General features: G+C 37.0%; 1 protein-coding gene across 2 annotated transcripts in view; it reads right to left on the reverse strand.

Annotated features, from left to right (window-relative positions):
• LOC139134730 (malignant fibrous histiocytoma-amplified sequence 1 homolog) overlaps positions 1–17,615 on the reverse strand; it is a 247,979-nt gene that overhangs the window by 23,272 nt on the left and 207,092 nt on the right. The window lies entirely within an intron of this gene.

The raw sequence follows: 17,615 nt of genomic DNA on the forward strand, positions 1-17,615 counted from the left end.
AGATTTTTGACAGCCATACACAATATTTTAAGGAAACAAAGGGAATAATTGCATGTGTGTTGGCAAAGAAAGGGTATTGATTGAATTTTGATGTTCATAACAAAGGAATTTTGCATGTCTGACAGGTGGTATGATGAGACCATCTTAGTTGCTGATAACTTTACCTTGACAAGTGTACAATTTTTAGCCCCGCCAATCATTGACTTCTTATTCAATTTACTCTTGAATTTTAAACATAATCAATAATTTTGGAACATAGTTTTAACAAATAATCCTGAACTTGAATTGTAAGTTAAAAATTGTGAAGAAACTGATAAAATTGAAAAAGCCTTTAGCAAAAAATAGCGTCAATGACACTGTAGCTCCCATCCTGGACTATTTAGTGTTTGTTCTCTGATCAGATATTTGAACATGTGTGAAAGGGATAAAGTGCATGAAGTGAAAATACTTAAATGTAATGTACTGGAGACAGTGAAATATGTGTAATGTAATTATTCAGAATATAAAATGGAAAAAATACAGAATTAGATATATCGAATACTGTGATACAACCATTAACTCAACAAGTCATTTACAATGACATAGTCCCCACTTGTAATAGGAGTATTAGTCTTGATGGGGCAGGAAAATGTGGTCATTAAGAAGTATCACTGGAGTGTATATGTTGAGATCTATGGGCACATAGGTCTATGTCGTTGTTCCCAATTTGAAACACATGAGGCATGTCTAAGTTATGGTTCTAAATCGGGAAAAAAGATCAGACCTCTAGCAGTATTGGCCAGCCAAGAAATACATATGCGCATTATAAATGAGGTACAAGATGTGACATCTTAACCCTTTCACCCCCAGTTCCCTGTATACAGGTCCAAGATCACCATTGATAACAATGGGTTTGGGTGGAACCATGGTGGTGAAAGGGTTAAGGTCTAATATCCTATCAAAATTGCAGGGTATAGAACTTGTGGTTACTGAAATATGCATATATATGTATAATCAAGGTCAAAGGTCATCGAGGTCACATGACATTTTGAAAAAAAAAATTATATTGCTAATTAATCCCTATATGCCAAAAAATCAGATCTCTAGCTCTATTCGCTTGCCCAGAATTAGATGTGTACATAATTAATGAGGTAAAGCGTGTGTTGTCATAAGGTCTCCCATCCTACTAAATACAAAGGACATAGCACTTGTGGTTACTTATTTATTGACATAAACATATATTTTAGGTAAAAGGTAATCGAGGTCACATGACATTTGGTCAAAAAATTCTCTCCTATAGTTATCCCTATATACCAAAAATCAGACATCCAGCTCTATTGGCTCGCTCAGAATGAGATATGCGCATAATTATTGAGGTACAGCATGTGGCCTCATAAGGTGTCCAATCATACCAAACATGAGGGTGTAGCACTTGTGGTTACCGAGTTATGGAAAAATATGTATATTTGAGGTCAAAGGTCACCGAGGTCACGTGACATTTTGTCAAAAAAATTGTTTTGCTAAGTTATCCCTATATACCAAAAATCAGACCTCTAGCTCTATTGGCTCGCTCAAACTTAGATATGCGCATAATTAATGAGGTACAATATGTGGCGTCATAAGGTGTCCCATCATACCATACATGAAGGCTGTAGCACTTGTGGTTACTGAGTTATGGACAAATATGTATATTTGAGGTCAAAGGTCACCGAGGTCACGTGACATTTTGTCAAAAAAATTGTATTGCTAAGTTATCCCTATATACCAAAAATCAGACCTCTCGCTCTATTGGCTCGCTCAAAATTAGATATGCGCATAATTAATGAGGTACAATATGTGGCGTCATAAGGTGTCCCATCATACCATACATGAAGGCTGTAGCACTTGTGGTTACTGAGTTATGGACAAATATGTATATTTGAGGTCAAAGGTCACCAAGGTCACGTGACATTTTGTCAAAAAAATTGTATTGCTAAGTTATCCCTATATACCAAAAATCAGACCTCTAGCTCTATTGGCTCGCTCAAAATTAGATATGCGCATAATTAATGAGGTACAATATGTGGCGTCATAAGGTGTCCCATCATACCATACATGAAGGCTGTAGCACTTGTGGTTACTGAGTTATGGACAAATATGTATATTTGAGGTCAAAGGTCACTGAGGTCACATGACATTTTGTCAAAAAAATTGTTTTGCTACGTTATCCCTATATACCAAAAATCAGACCTCTAGCTCTATTGGCTCGCTCAAAATTAGATATGCACATAATTAATGAGGTACAATATGTGGCGTTATAAGGTGTCCCATCATACCATACATGAAGGCTGTAGCACTTGAGGCTACTGAGTTATGGACAAATATGTATATTTGAGGTCAAAGGTCACCGAGGTCACGTGACATTTTGTCAAAAAAATTGTTTGGCTAAGTTATCCTTATATACCAAAAATCAGACCTCTAGCTCTATTGGCTCGCTCAAAATTAGATATGTGCATAATTAATGAGGTACAATATGTGGCGTCATAAGCTGTCCCATCATACCATATATGAAGGGTGGTAGCACTTGTGGTTACTGAGTTATGGACAAATATGTATATTTGAGATCAAAGGTCATCAAGGTCACATGACATTTTGTCAAAATATCCGAGATATATGCGTGAACGGATGGACTCACGGATGGACGAACAGACTAACATGACCCAATCTATAAGCTCACTGGACTTCATCCGTGGGGACTAAAAATTGTGTCACTGCATCCTTTTTGCAATATGAATACGATGAGAAACTAAATTTTTATTTTTCGTGGCCTTATACATGGGAGTCTATGGAGATCTGCCTTATACATGGGAGTCTATGGACGTGTAAACTAAAAATATGCAAATTTCACCACGATTTGCCCAAATTTGGGAAAGGTCACTCCTATGAACTTCCATACCAAGTTTCAAATCAATCGGACTTGTGGTTTCAGAGCAGGAGATTTTTTGACCAAAAATGGGAGAAAATTACAAAAAAATTCATGAAAAATAGCAAGTCCAAGATATTGACCCAAGATGTGCACAATCATTTCATGTCAGCCCAAAGTACTTACATGCTAATTTTTCATGTAATCTGCTCAGTGGTTATTGAGTTTTTTCAATTTTGACTGTTTTCACATTTTTTCACTTAATTTGCATATTTTTGGCAATGACAACTTCATTTGAACAAAATCTCATCTACAGCCCATCATCCATGTACACACCAAATATCAAGATGAAATGTACAGCGGTTTTGGAGTTTTTGATGTTGACGGACAGACATACAGACATACAGACATACAGACATACAGACATACAGACACACAGACATACAGACATACAGACATACATACATACAGACATTTCCCTAGCCTATAAGAATAGCTTCCATTGCCATATATACATATGGCTATGGGAGCTAAAAAAGTCTGAGTGAACAAATCAAGGGTATTGTGGGTAGCCTCACTTACTGTGCATTGTGTGTTTGGTTCTTTTTTGCCTGGTTACTAATATAAGTGAAACCATCACAACTATCATCGTGTATTGTACGTGTAATAGGTATTTTTATCTTAGCAAAAATGAATGGTTTACCTCCTGGCCTGTGGAAGTCGTGCTACTCATTTTGTGAACCCTATCATCTAAACATCTCACCTCCAATCTAAGGTTCCAAACATATAACCCTAACATGAAAATTTATTCCCTCCGTCAACCGCATCAATGAACAGTCCCTTTTGCAACTATTTTTGTCAATTGTCTTGTCCGTTACACAAAGCAGTGCCCGAATATTATAATGAGACGAGAGACGACGAAAGGAACGGACGAGTCCTCGTCGGCTACTAATTAAAGCCCGGCGCGAAATGGACCAGGATCCGGATTAGTGCCAAGTTTGGGTAAGCGTTTTGGGGCATGGCTCTGCATAATGAGTCAGTTGGTAACGGTTGCTATCGTTTGCATTATCTGCGTAATCTTTTTGCTCTCAAATCACGCTCGGCCTATTAAAGTACAGCTTTCGCAATATGCGAAAGAAAAAAGAAAGAAGGAAATAATATCAATTTAATCAAATAGGAGCTTACTGAGTTGTTTACTGAAGTTTTTGCTGGGTTGATTTACTGAAGTTTCAGGTCATGTCATCGTTCGAAAATGATTGGGCTAATGACCGCCATATCTACATACGGCATCCAGGCGCCGTACGTAGTGGAAATAATCATCAAGAAAGTAATAAACATAAACATTGAAAATAATCCGAAGCTGGCAATTTCGTATGTTGAAATCACAGATTACCGATCTGAACATTGACTGAGAAACACGGTCAGGAAAAATGGTAGGAAATAGGTGAACAACGCGTATCATGACCGATCGCTAAAATAAAAAAATAAAGTAAGTTCACCACATCACGGAAGGATCGAGATTTCCATGAATCTCGCGTACCACGATATCTGTAAGCGATCGAGGTCGGCTCCTCGGTTGCCTTGAGGGTGACCCGGCCCCGGCCCCGGACAATTCATCACAAGTTATGTTTATTTTCGGAGCAATGGGATGAACCACGGACTGGGTTCATAGATATCTTCGTTATTGAAGAAATTAAAGTCCAACCTTTGTCGAAATCTTACGATGTAGTGCCAACTCAATGAGCCGATCTCGGACCAGTCTGACACACGTATCCTCTTAGGCCTGAGCCTTTCAGAGAAGATCGGGTGTTGACGCTCACTTGCTGACAAATACAATGTTTTGATGTCTTACAAGCTTTGTTAATTCTCATAACAGAAGTCCAAATGTTACTAGGGCAACCGTTATGTCAAAACCTTACAAACCCTCCGAACACGACATGTCATTGCCATGTGTGAGAACACATGTACATGTACACAAACCATACGGCCGTTTTCAGGGCTAGCATTTATGTCAAAAGCGTCTGTAGCGTACCGGTACTTTCGGCCGTAGATTTGGGGGGGGGGGGGGGGGGGGGGGGTTTAAAAAAAAAAGTCGCTCTCTTTGACTGACTGTAATTAAATTGATCATGGAGGCTACCGCCATGCTTTGCTGTTTAGTCATTTTCGATGTCATTGTCAATGCAAACTATGGACTCTGCCTACAGTTTTGTAAAATACAGTGTACGCACTTTTCGCACGAATGCATCGTACCGGTACTGACCAAAGGCCAGTAAACAGCACGCCTGTCCATGGTACTGACTCATCTCTTGCTAAGTAAAGTCCAAAAAGGGTTCACTTTCGCGATGTCATTGCTCATAAACGCTTGTTAGTAAAATAGTTTATGACAACCACGAAGTTTTCATCCTGTGTGCATGCCCATGTACATGTACCGTACTCGTCCGAGTATAAGCCCCTGCTCGTGTATAAGCCCCCCTACTGATTTTAGAGGATTTTAGAAAATGCATTACATCCGTGTATAAGCCCCTACCCTAGTGTAACTCAAATACAGAAAGGTTAGGAGAGTATATTTGGTCATTTAACTTGGTAAAATTACTTTTAGATAATAAAGAAACTATTAAAAGATGTTAAAACGATGGGAAACTGGAGTTCCCTTGACAATATCGTAAGGAAAATGACACGTTTTTCCAGTACTATCTTGATTCTTTGACCCTGCTCACCCCCGTCGCCTAAATAGAACAGTCTCACTCACGTCCGCCATTGTTTATTTTCATTCACGGCCACGATGTTTTCATGCTTGAAACATGCAGTTTCTTTTGTTTGAAGCAATTATCCTTTCATTTGTGAAGACTTTTCCTGGTGACTATTGCAATTTTCACTGCTATGTTGTTGTTTTCACAAGATGTAGACAGTTTGATATTGGAATATTGAGTTGCCTTTCCGTGTGGGCAATGCATGCCTGTTCACATTACTGTTGATCAGCAGCATACATGACGTCTTTGTTTCAAGTTTGGGGTTTTTTTTGACACTGAAATTTCACCAAAATGTCACTTCTGTATTCAGAGATTGTACAATCAATTTCTTTGGATGTGTAAGTCGATTTTGAAAGCGATAGAAAGATCGAGTGGTGTTGAAAAAAATCGTGCATAAAATTAGCATAAATTAAGCGTCCATGCCAGATAACACAGGGTTGCTCGAGTATAAGCCCCTCCCCTAGTTTTACCGCTGTTTAGTGTTGCCCGAATCGGGGGCTTATACTCGGACGAGTACGGTAACTCTAAGCGTACACACATCATAATTGTTCTTGTATGCACAGCAAATGTTTGACCAGTTTACACCTCTGCTGCGCGTCACTGAATGATTGACAATTGTTTGAATCACGGAACGACTGTTTCCCAGGGGCAATTTCCTTTGTTACGAAAGCGATTTTTTCCCCTAATCGTGGTAATTTTAAAATGCTTTCTGAAACTTTGCGGATACCTGTATGGCCTACGTGTTTATGAAACAGTCTATGTTTATGGTATGCCATAATGTTTGTTTGAGAATCGCTTCGGCTGATTTTCACGGAGCGGCCTACATCGCTGTTGCCAGTTGTCACTCAAGCGCCATTATGAATTTTCAATGAGTTAGGGTAAGGGGTCTTTTATACCCCGCACCGGGGTTTAATTAGGCTACTGTCCAACCGGGTTGCAGAATTTGCAACGAGACATGCAAATGTGATGAATGCGGACCAATCGCATGCATGGAAACACGACGTTCTCGTCCGTTTTCCACTTCGTTTAGTGAAAGATCGCTATTTGGGCGCCCTTACTTATGTACCATACAATTCGATGCGTCTAGTTTTCGAGTGAAATGAAGCTATTTATCTAGTTCCACAACGTAGTTTGCACTTCAACTGAAAGGACTTTCAAGCCCGTCTTTAGTGGTATCTTACGTGCCCAGGAAAGTTTTTACTCACGTTTTAAAAGCTTGCTATCGTAATGCTGTCCTCGTCAGGTCACACTGCATGTGGAGGCAATGTCAATATGCGCGCGATCGTCGGCGTTCACTATAGGCGAGTGTTTGTCGCTCCAGACACTGTTTCTTTAGTTGGAGGGACGTTTCACTACTCCTGACACCATGTTACGTTTTTTACCTATGCTCTTAGTCACATAGCATGACAAAGTCAGTTTCTAACGTTGAACAACACGTTTAATAAACTCAAACGGTCAGAAGTGGTCGGACATTGCAGCTTGACTGTACCCATGAGCAAATACAAATCAAACGTGCAAATGATCAGGTCAGAGTTCATGAGTCAAATATTAGCTCCACTTTTAGCTTATATTGTTACAGGATTGATCTACCACCATTATTGTGTCAATTATGTCATTATAATCTATAGTAATAGTGACCATTGTAATCAACAATTATTACATATGTACCACAGATTACCAATCTGTTGGCAGCAAAATAAATTTGGTATTTTAACAGACAGAGTTTATATAGTCCCTTCAAAAACTGTGAAACCTTTCTACATATACTAGTTTTCGACCGAGTTAATTATTACTACTTTTAAACCTTTAACTAATTGCTTGCTCTCAGCAAAATATTTTTCGTATTTTGCCACCTGCAAAACATTTTAAAAACAGGTCACGTGCCATTAAATAATATTAACATAGAAAACCATGGTTAAGAAATTATTTCACACTAAATTATGCAAATTACTTATTATCCAGTACTACTTTCTGTTTGTAAATCTTGTCGCCGGCGCCTGTTCCTGAACAAAAATAAATCTTGAAGCGGATTTTTTTTTTGGAGGAAAATAATTATTATGATTGACGGGGCTGTATTTATTTCGAACATTTGGAATCAGAATTTTATTATCGAAGTGAAACTAATATCTTGGCATGGACCGAAGAAAAAACTGTGACTACGAGCGGTACCGGCAAAGTCTACGATAAGCTGTCGATATCTGCAAGATTTGCTAGTTCTCGACAGAGCACATCAAAACTCTCGTCGGGTTGCAAAAAACTAAAACACCATTATAAAAATACCGTCAATGACGCTGTACCTTCTCTAATGTGTGGCCAGGTCAGGTAATTGGTTGTTGGCATGGAGTTATTGGTAAATAGTTGATGATGTAGGGGCATGAGGTGAGATATGGACCCAAAGAACCCAAAAGATGATTAAATACATCAATCAAAAAAATTCTAAGCTACAGTATAAACTGCCTAAAGATAGTTCAGTGTGGAAAAAAGGTTAAATAATTCAGAAATAAGAATTAACAGTCCAAATAGTAATGACGCACTTCCCTACTGACCTGAGTGCATGTGAAATACACAACCTGGCATCTGTAAATTAAATGTATACCAAGTGATCATTTTAAGTCACTTTTAACTGTTTTTAAGGGATATTCCAAAGAGTCCTGTGGAAATGATGAAAAACGCTTATCTGGTCTTGTGTTTGTAAAACCTCATGGCTGATAATTGTCATAGTATTCAAAAGAAATTGAAAGTGAAGAAAGTACTGTTTTTAATAGGCATATTTCCTTGAAATACATGACCGTGTAAAGAATATATGCTAAAAGTGTTTAAGAGTAAATTTCTTTTCAAAAAATAATTTAATCTGTGACCAAAGGATTTTATTCTTTGAGTTTACAAATTCAAACATTGCAATTTGTTCAATCATCTTGTGCAGTGCAAAATTTATAAAATGACTGAAAAATAAAAAAAATTGGCAGAATTACAGTCTTTGTGATGTAAAATCATGGGTTGACATCACGATAATTGTTAATCTGTTCGAAGTACTTTCTATAATTTAAAAAAGAAAAGTTCATGCAGAAACGGTAACATATATTGTCAGCAATGTAGTGTTAATTTTGACTTTACATCAAAATATGCCTTTGCTGGATACCAAATATGTAGGGCGAAATATTAAAATCAACCGCGTTCAGCAAAATCCACACAACAGCATTGATCCTTTTCTAATTTGATTTGATTTGCTTATGTTATCCTTGTATGACAGTCAGTACAATATGGAACTTGAACACAACACAGTGAATAAGTTTGCTGTAAATGAAATGGTGTGGCTGCATCCACATGCAGCAATAGGAGTGCCTTTGTCTCTCACCCCTCATTTCCAACCTGTCCCATCCCTGAAAAAATAGTTTGGTCTTATATTTATAATGTTAATAATTTCTGTATTTGTTAAAATGTGCGCATCTCAAAAACTTTTGATCATAAACATTTTCATTGTTTTTTATAGCTGACCAGTCAGTTAACCTGTTTATTTTGAATATTTGCGCATTTTTTCTCAGTATTTGACATTTTCAGAATAGCTTCTTATTCAATTTGTCATTTTCTAAAAGTTAAAATGCTCCTTTGTGTGGTCAAGCTTTCCACAAGCATCAAATGTTGTACTTCATATAGGAAGGTCTGCCTCTGGAGGGCGGGCATCATGAATAGTGTTTGTTAGTTATTTCCCCCACATAACTTCTGATTGTACTGTAAACATTGAACATGGCCGACGTCCGATTTTCCTGTCTAAAACTTTCACTCATTTTCGTTCATATGACTCTGAAACTCAAGGAAACGATTGGGAAGAAAGAGTTATCTTGAAATATGGAGGTACTCGCCGATATTTTGCAAAATTAAATGAGAAAAAATGCAAGGAAAATGCCGACAGGCATACACAATGACCGTTTTCAGACTCAGAGGCATATGATCATCTGCAGATTATGCAACAGGCCCATATCACGTGAGGCCATGAGGGGATATCCACGCAACTCAGTACCAAACACTAGCGCACACAGGGTGAGCAAACACAAAGTGAGTACCCCTAACGTCAGCTCAGTAGTCTGTAATAGATCGTAGTCAACTAAGAACCTTGGAGAAAGGCTTACATGTAACACTGTGGCTATGCCGCTAAGTCCCTTTTGATTTTTGTCACAGCTCAAAATCGTTCTCCTACACCTCAACCTGAACCATGAACACCCCCACCAGTTTATGATATGACCCATCACAATGGCATAACGTCAACGGATCTTGACAGACAGAAGTATTGACAGACGGAAGTAGTTGACACCAGCATACTGGTTTTCAACTCTAATATCTTCTGTGTCTATAAATAGACACGAGAAGGTAAAAACGCGTCGCGAAGTTGCTGTTTTCAACTACTGGCGTCAGACAATAACAACAGAATGTCAAAGACTAGAGAGTATTTGAACCCACGACGTAAATCTTGCCTGATTTGTATGCCAGGGCACGGTTACAGCGAAGAAGAGATGAGCTAGATTCGGTATCCAGTTACCATAACGGGAGCATTCAGTTTTTATGGCCGGGGTTGGGCCGGCAAATTCTCCTGCACATCAGTCAAAATAAGTGAACCCCCACCCATTGCACCAAAAAATTGATGACCCCCTTTTACGATGACAAAAATTTCATGACCCCCAATCACTTGAGTAAAGCTACACACACTGGAGGGGGGGGGGGGCGATATAATACAAAAAAGATTCTCAGATTTATTTTATTTTATTTTATTAGTCCTTGTTTCACGAGGGTAGCCTATTAAGCTTCAGTAAAGATGCTTATCTTCCCAGGACCCTCAGATGAACATACAAACTGATACAAAGCAGAACAACATAAAACATGACAAACAAAGCTAGCATAGTACAATGCACAGAAAAAAAGTGGTCAGGAGTGAACCTGCACACAAAAATGAATGCACAATCACACTTAACGACAAAAACATTTGAATAGAAAACTAAAACTCAAAACATAAAAAATATTCCCAATAAGCTTTAAGGTAAGCAGTTTTAAAACTGCTCAATGTGTTACTGGATCGTATATTTAAATAGACATTATTCCACTGATTGGCAATATTTACAGTGAACCCTTTTCAATAAAAATCCTTATTTGTTGAAGGAACCACTAACAATTTTTGCATCTTAGATCTTGTAACTCTTTTATGATCAATTTCGGCAAAAAGACTTGTCATATATTGCGGTGCAAGATTATTTAAAAATTTAAAAACCGTACAAACGTTCTTACAAACTATTGTATCTGGTAATGACATTATATACATTGTTTTAGATAAATGCTCGGTCGAAGCATATACCTTGCATCATACATTACTCTGATAGCACGTTTCTGAATCTTATTTAACCCTTTCATAAATGGTTATGCTCCCATAAATGACAACAGTAATCCAAGTGTGGTAAAATATACCTATTATAAAAAAGTTTTCTTATATTCATAGGTAAAAACTGCCTTATTCTCTTGAGCAAAGAAATATTACTGTCACGGTTGTACTTTCACTCTCTCTTGGTTGAGGTACCGGTCTGGGATTGTATTGCTTTCAGTAACTGAAGCTGACACCAAATTTTTCGGTTGTAAACACAACTTCAATCTTTATTACTATAAAACACCGTTCTCAGCTCCGTTCTCCGGTCTCTGCTCCGCTCTACTCTACTTCTAAAAAGTGTACAACTTAAATAGTTTCCAAATCTACATATTATAATGAATGACTCAAGCTACAACTTTAATTAAATACAGATATGTCGGAAAATATTAAAGGACAGGAAATATTGTCAAAACAGGACGAAGTGTTCTTTCAACACGAAGTTTGAGTCAACGTCAACCTCCGGTCACTTCTAATGAGTTTAGCATCTGTTAAAACAATACATAACTCAACACAAGACAGTGACGGTTACTTCAAGGTTGTGAACGTAAACAGTCTTAGTGAGTAATAGGAAACTACAATCGTCAAGGGAATAAGCATAGGAACTCAGTGTAGTCTTGGAGGTCACTGTGAGGTTACTAGAGTTCAAGTTAATTACTACATTGAGTTTAAAAATATGAAATCCTGGGAAAGGGAAAAGGAAGCGAAAAGGAAGCGTTACATTACTATTTACCGTACTTTTTTAAAAATCTTGTCACAGACTTTTTCAAATGACCCTCCTTACAAACTCACAAGGTGTAAATGTTCAAATTTCGCCTGCTGACTTGCTATAATTTTGCAATTACCCCTCAAAGGGTCGGGCAGAAATTACAGGTGGCTCCCAATATATTTGCACAAGCGTGTGTGTACAAAATGTGATATTTGGATTGAATTGATATCAGCTGTTGATACTGTTGATTTACTATACATGGCAATCTACGAGAAACTATATAATACTTTTTAATACAAAACTATATCTATGTTGATTTACTATACATGGCAATCTACGAGAAACTATGTAATACTTTTTTAATACAAAACTACCGTATATCTATGCATTTACAGATATTTGATAATTGACATAAATGTACTTAATTGGAGTAGGATTGTTACAACTGGTATGTGGACAAAACATTTGACTTTAGAAAATCACCAAAATACACTATAAATGTTAGTTTATGATAATATTGTGAACAATGTTTTTCCGATGAAAACCTTGCTATACTTGTGCATATACAGACGTTGAATAATTAACATAATTGTACTTGATTAGAATATGATGGTTAAAGGTGTATATTATGTGTACAAGAAATCTGATTTTGGAATTTCACTGAAAATGTCAATCCACTATACATTGGAGTCTATGAGGAAACTATGAATATTTTTTTTCCAATACAAAAATACGTAAATCTGTGTATTTATATACTCTCGATTATTAATATTAATGTACTTGATTAGACTAGGGTGGTTACAAATTTATATGTGTGCAAGAAATTGGATTTTAGAATTTCACTGAAATGTTGATTCACCATACATGGTAGTCTATGAGGAAACTATGAATATGGTTTTTTCCAAAAGAACTATGAATAATTTGTTTTAAACTATCTAAATCTTTGTATTTATGGGCATTTGATAATTCATTTTCAAGTACTTAGTTAGACTAGGATGGTTATTGGTTGATATGTGTGCAAGAATTTTGATATTGGAATTTCACCAAAACGTTGATTCACTATACATTGGAGTCTATGATAAAACTATGAATAATTTTTTTACACCGCTAGACTAGATCAATTTGTGGTTTTATAGTGGTTGATAATTGATACTGATGTACTTGACTCAAATAGGGTATTTGAAAGTTCAGATGTTGACAACAAGTATAATATTGGAATTTCACCGAAAAGTATAATTTCAAAATTATAATTTCAAAAATTAAAATTTCAACATAGTGACCCTCCCCCGGCCTCCCCCTGTTAATTAATTTCGCCCACAATTTTGAAGTTTCAGTCATTCGAATTTTCATTACAGTTGATCTTGTTTGTCTAATTACCAATTTTGTTCACATATATGAAAGACATTTAAGATTTCTATCCTGAAACGTCTTAGTTTTTGTCTGTTTTCGTTGTCTCAGTCGAGATAGCGAGTGACACTACCAGAGTGAACTCTGCATCAAGGTACTTGCACATGAATTGCAGAAAGTTTCCCTTAGCCAATCAGTGAGTTCACAGCTGATGAAAGGTCATTTTACAGCATATCAATGCGCACTATATAGAATACATATGCCATCTGGGATAGTGGTCGCGATTAATAGCTGTTTCTTTCGATGGCGATTAACAAAACTGCATGACCTTTGAGGTCGCTCTATGGCGTTCGGAAAAGTTCTGGCAGTAGAATACACCGTATCCCTAGGAAATACCTTCATGACGCCACAGAGCGACCTCCGAGGCCATGGAGTTCTGTCATATTACGACACTCGCACCCATAATAGCATGGGCAAGATACATGGCAAATGATTACGACTTTTATCACTTGACAAACAATCAAATGTAAAAATATTATGCATATGTGTATGTATTTCTGTCTGTCTGTCTGTCTGTCTGTCTGTACTTATATTACGTATGTATGTATGTATGTATGTACCTAAGTGGTGGCATTTCAAAAAATCAACCAAGCACAAAGATTGGTTTTCTTTCTTGCTTGAGGGCTGTTTTTCTGAGTATAAATTTCCCATACTGAATATGAAATCAAAGACAATCAGAAACGCTTCTGGAGTTTCGTTTGTACAAAATATAAAAATAGTTCATTGCCTAAAAGTGTGTATCTGCATGGCACACAAGTTGATATTCATGATGCCACTGCAAATGCATTAAATGCATTTTGTCAATCTGTATTTACATCAGACGATGAAAGTATTGAGAAAGCACTTCCACCGTGATTGCGGACCAACTTTCAAATATATTATTAATCCATTGGGATGTTTTACATAACCTAAATAGTAGATATTAACAAAGTGGTAGGGCCAGCTCTTCTGTCTGGTATCATTCTGAAGCATGTTACCATGAGCTTGATACTCCATTATGCATTATTTTCAACAGGTTCTTTGCATTTGAATGTCTTTTCAAGTGAATACTTGTGGAATCGTCTTATTTGCGAAATTCTCTCATTTTTTCCATTTTAATTGCCTTTTGATGCCAAAACTGCTTCGATGCTGTGTTCGAAGCGTCCAAAGAACATAGATGAATGCGTTCAAACACCTACTAATCACGAGGGGACGCGCAAAGGTGCAAAAGATCGAACATTTGTTGTGTACATCGGATCGATTACGATGTCAACAATAAATAAACGATTCTTACTATATACTGAGCAAAATACTTGACCAACGGATACATGGTCGAAACCGGCGACATGCGGACCCAACTCGATGCCGATCTATGCCTACACATGGATCTACCAAAGTAGTAGCTCCATGGTCTACCCAAATCACTCAACCGCTCACAGACAGCACAAATTGCTCTCGTGACGTCCAAACCGTTGTTTGCTGGCGATGCAAGGTCAAAGGCCATGCAGTGGCCGGCCATTGGATACGTTCATGCCACGATTATACAGGTGCCCATGAGCTGCATTATTTTCGGCCGAGTCGGGGCAATGAAACTAATCGCGATCGATTCATCTCTGTCAGAGTTGTCCAAAAAGAGATACTTGCTATAGACTATAGCGTCAAATGTTGACCGTTCAGGCTGAAACTGATGAAAGTTCTGAAGATCGCCGTGATATCGTTCTTCTCTATACGTTTTTCTGAGCTTGTTTTTTTTACTAAATTGCTCTATATTATCTGACGTTTGTTTGAAATCTTAATCAATTTTCTTTTCCAACAGGGCACAACATAACCTTTTTTACTTTCATACTAACCTACGATTCATTTAATTTGCAGATTAATAGACTCTTCTGTTCTTCCTCGATTGTCTGTAACTGACTTCGATATTGATATTGCGATATCTTCCTGTGCATCAGTCAAAATAAGTGAACCCCCCCCCTACCTTTTGCACTAAATATTGACGACCCCTTTTAAGATGACAAAACTTTCATGACCCCCCCCCCCCCCCCCCCATTTGCTTGAGTAAAGCTGCAGGCACAAACACCTCTGGAGGGGGCACGATAGAATCCAAAAAAATTCTCATATTTTTTCAAATGACCCTCCTTACAAACTCGCAAGGTGTTAATGTTCAAATTTCCCCTTCTGACTTGCTATAATTCTGAAATTACCCCTCAATGGGATCGGACAGAAATTACAGGTGGATCACAAAATTTTTTCACAAGCATATATGTGTACAAAATTTTGATATTTGGATTTAATTGATACTCAGCTGTTGACAATGTTGATTCACTATACATGGTAGTCTATGAGAAAACTACGTAATACTTTTTCAATACAAAACTATATCTATGCATTTATAATTAATTGACATAAATGTATTTAACAAAAATTTTGATTTTAGAATTTCACCAACAATGTTCATCCACTATACATGGAAGTCTATGATAAAATTGTGAATAATTTTTTTCCATTGAAAAATTTACTATACTTGTGCATATACAGACGTTCAATAATTAACATAATTGTACTTGATTAGAATATGATGGTTAAAGGTGCGTATTATATGTACAAGAAATCTGATCTTGGAATTTTACTGCAAATGTCCATCCACTGTACATGGAGTCCATGAGGAAACTGTGAATAATGTTTTTCCGATACAAAATTAGGTAAACATGTGTAATTATGTACTCTCAATTATTAATATTAATGTACTTAATTAGACTAGGGTGGTTACAAATGGATATGTGGGTAAGAAATTGGATTTTAGAATTTCATCTAAATGTTTTTCCAATACAAAACTATCTAAATGTTTGTAGTTATAGACATTTGATAATTCATTTTAAAGTACTTAGTTGGACTAGGAAGGTTAAAGGTTGATATGTGTACAACAAATTGGATATTTGGAATTTCATTAAATGTTGATTCACTATACATTGGAGTCTATGAGAAACTTTGAATAACCTTTTACTATGCTAAACTAAATTTTTAACTTGTGCTTTTATGGGTGTTTGATAATTGATACAAATGTACTTGACTCAAATAGGGTATTTGAAAGTTCAGATGTTGACAACAAGTATGATATTGGAATTTCACCGAAAAGTATAATTTCACTTTTCATGGTACTAGTAGTCTTCAGCTAACCGTTAAATAATTTCCCTGACAAAACTTGCTGCATCTCCAATATGTAAGTAATAAGAATTGTTACTTGCCCTCGGTGGGCTTTACTTACAATAAGACAAGCCTCATAATTGCTTAGATAAGATTTTCATGTGACAGATAATTATACTTTTGTTCAGATTAAGTTAAATGACTTCAGAGAATGAAATCATGCAGTGAATCATTTTTATCTCCCAGAATATTTCTGAACATTGAAACTGCTTTTTGACGGGAGGGATACATCAAAATTAAGTGACCCCAACTCTGAGCTGTTGAAAAATACATGGACCCCCCCCTTTGCAGTTTTCAAATTTAAGGTGACTCCCCGGATTTTGCCGGCCCATCCCCAGCCGTTATAACTGAACGCTCCCTAACGAATAGTCTCCAAAATGTACAGAGACTAGAAACAATAATTACATGTACGGTCATTTTACCATCTTTAGCCTAAGTTGGCTCGCTTGGCGGAAGCAGTATATAACGATCTGAGTTCCGATTTTTACCCTACCATGTGAGTGTAGTATTCGAACAAGTGACATCATAATCTCACGCTGTTCCGACTAGCCTTGGAATTTTTTACAAAATACTCTTTTTACATTGCTTGGATATCGATATTTTTATATTTTTTTACTTTGATTTGAAGTCTTTTTGATCTCCATTGGCGGCAGCACATGTATGGTTACAACCGTCATGTGATGACCGGAGTGTGATTGTAAAGTTGTCGGGAAGTTGTTCAGAAGAAAAAAGCATTTTGTATTTAGAGCCTGCAGCTCGGGATTTTTCAAGATAAACAACCCATTATACATTTCCTGTATCTTTGAAACGGGGATTACAGTAATCTTTCCTGTGAAGAAAATTTTGTGAACGTCTTTGCAATGTGTTCCCACGTGAGTGTGAACTGATTCTTTGTCAGCAAAAATCGTCAGAAATGGTCCAGTGGCCGTGATAAATAGATTCGGGTGCAAAAATGATTGCGAGGAAGATAGTAAGAAATTCACATTGCGATATTTGCTGTCGTATTTCTCAACAGGAATAACCCATTTTTACGCATTGTGTATAAGAAGAGCAAGGTGTTCGGCAGTCAATTGCTTCTATCATAATAATCTTGATCGCAGCTATTTGGCGAGAAGACAGCGGGCTCTTATAACGTAACTGTCGCGTACGGACGTGCTGCTTTTGAGCTCCACAATTTCTGGTTGATTTGCTGGTTTTTTGCCAACACTGACATAGTTTTGACTGAGTACCTTTGACTTTGAGTATCGCGCAAACATATCTAGCAACAATTCTATCGGACTG

The sequence above is a fragment of the Ptychodera flava genome, chromosome 6, assembly GCF_041260155.1.
Source record: "Ptychodera flava strain L36383 chromosome 6, AS_Pfla_20210202, whole genome shotgun sequence".
Lineage (NCBI taxonomy): Eukaryota > Metazoa > Hemichordata > Enteropneusta > Ptychoderidae > Ptychodera > Ptychodera flava.